This window comes from Phytophthora sojae (assembly GCF_000149755.1).
Source record: "Phytophthora sojae unplaced genomic scaffold PHYSOscaffold_9, whole genome shotgun sequence".
NCBI classification, from domain to species: domain Eukaryota; phylum Oomycota; class Peronosporomycetes; order Peronosporales; family Peronosporaceae; genus Phytophthora; species Phytophthora sojae.
In genome coordinates this window covers 2,706,719-2,708,368 of record NW_009258123.1, presented here as the reverse complement: position 1 = coordinate 2,708,368, position 1,650 = coordinate 2,706,719, and the positions used below count along the sequence as shown (strand labels likewise).

The window sequence follows — 1,650 nt, the reverse complement described above, 5'->3', positions numbered from 1 at the left end:
TGTGAATTGAGCTAGCACTTTGGCGCAGAGGAAGCGTGTTGGGCTCATAACCCAAAGGTCGATGGATCGAGACCAACAAGTGCTAACTTTTACCCGCGCCGTTCGGGTGCTCCTTCGCCTCTTTTTTGCGGCTTCTAGCAGCTTCCGCCTGTCCTGCTGCCCCTCCACGCTGCCTGCACTGACCCCGCCTTCGCCCCTCGTGCCTGGCAGGCCGCACAACGACGGCGGGATCGAGTCCCGCCACGGTTCAAGCGGTGGGTTGGTAAACCCGGCGGCGCGGCACCAGGCAACAGTAGGGGCGTGTCCACGACGCGCTGTCGCGCCTGGCGGTGTGTGATGGGCCCTGGTTTGGTCGCGCGGCGGCGAGGCGCCTGTGCGCAGTGGCAGTTTGTTGTGCCGCGGGTACGTGTACCTAGGTTTGGTGGGAGATATCTCGTGAACGATAAGCTCGTTGGGGGCATCAATTGTCGGTCTGGAGAGCTCGCGCGCGGGCGTTTGCGTTGGTTTGTGTGTGGTTTGCTGGGGCGCGTTTTTGTGTGTCGTTGGGGATGTGTGAAATTGAGCTAGCACTTTGGCGCAGAGGAAGCGTGTTGGGCTCATAACCCAAAGGTCGTTGGATCGAGACCAACAAGTGCTAACTTTTACCCGCGCCGTTCGGGTGCTCCTTCGCCTCTTTGTTGCGGCTTCTAGCAGCTTCCGCCTGTCCTGCTGCCCCTCCACGCTGCCTGCACTGACCCCGCCTTCGCCCCTCGTGCCTGGCAGGCCGCACAACGACGGCGGGATCGAGTCCCGCCACGGTTCAAGCGGTGGGTTGGTAAACCCGGCGGCGCGGCACCAGGCAACAGTAGGGGCGTGTCCACGACGCGCTGTCGCGCCTGGCGGTGTGTGATGGGCCCTGGTTTGGTCGCGCGGCGGCGAGGCGCCTGTGCGCAGTGGCAGTTTGTTGTGCCGCGGGTACGTGTACCTAGGTTTGGTGGGAGATATCTCGTGAACGATAAGCTCGTTGGGGGCATCAATTGTCGGTCTGGAGAGCTCGCGCGCGGGCGTTTGCGTTGGTTTGTGTGTGGTTTGCTGGGGCGCGTTTTTGTGTGTCGTTGGGGATGTGTGAAATTGAGCTAGCACTTTGGCGCAGAGGAAGCGTGTTGGGCTCATAACCCAAAGGTCGTTGGATCGAGACCAACAAGTGCTAACTTTTACCCGCGCCGTTCGGGTGCTCCTTCGCCTCTTTGTTGCGGCTTCTAGCAGCTTCCGCCTGTCCTGCTGCCCCTCCACGCTGCCTGCACTGACCCCGCCTTCGCCCCTCGTGCCTGGCAGGCCGCACAACGACGGCGGGATCGAGTCCCGCCACGGTTCAAGCGGTGGGTTGGTAAACCCGGCGGCGCGGCACCAGGCAACAGTAGGGGCGTGTCCACGACGCGCTGTCGCGCCTGGCGGTGTGTGATGGGCCCTGGTTTGGTCGCGCGGCGGCGAGGCGCCTGTGCGCAGTGGCAGTTTGTTGTGCCGCGGGTACGTGTACCTAGGTTTGGTGGGAGATATCTCGTGAACGATAAGCTCGTTGGGGGCATCAATTGTCGGTCTGGAGAGGTCGCGCGGGGGCGTTTGCGTTGGTTTGTGTGTGGTTTGCTGGGGCGCGTTTTTGTGTGTCGTTGG

General features: G+C 62.5%; 3 non-coding genes across 3 annotated transcripts; all 3 read left to right on the top strand.

Annotated features, from left to right (window-relative positions):
• The first annotated feature begins 13 nt into the window (after positions 1–13).
• PHYSODRAFT_t1439 lies at positions 14–85 on the top strand. The gene has a single exon. It is a non-coding gene; the product is annotated as a tRNA-Met (tRNA).
• A 480-nt stretch (positions 86–565) lies between these two features.
• PHYSODRAFT_t1440 lies at positions 566–637 on the top strand. The gene has a single exon. It is a non-coding gene; the product is annotated as a tRNA-Met (tRNA).
• Positions 638–1,117: 480 nt separating this feature from the next.
• PHYSODRAFT_t1441 lies at positions 1,118–1,189 on the top strand. The gene has a single exon. It is a non-coding gene; the product is annotated as a tRNA-Met (tRNA).
• Positions 1,190–1,650: the final 461 nt, after the last annotated feature.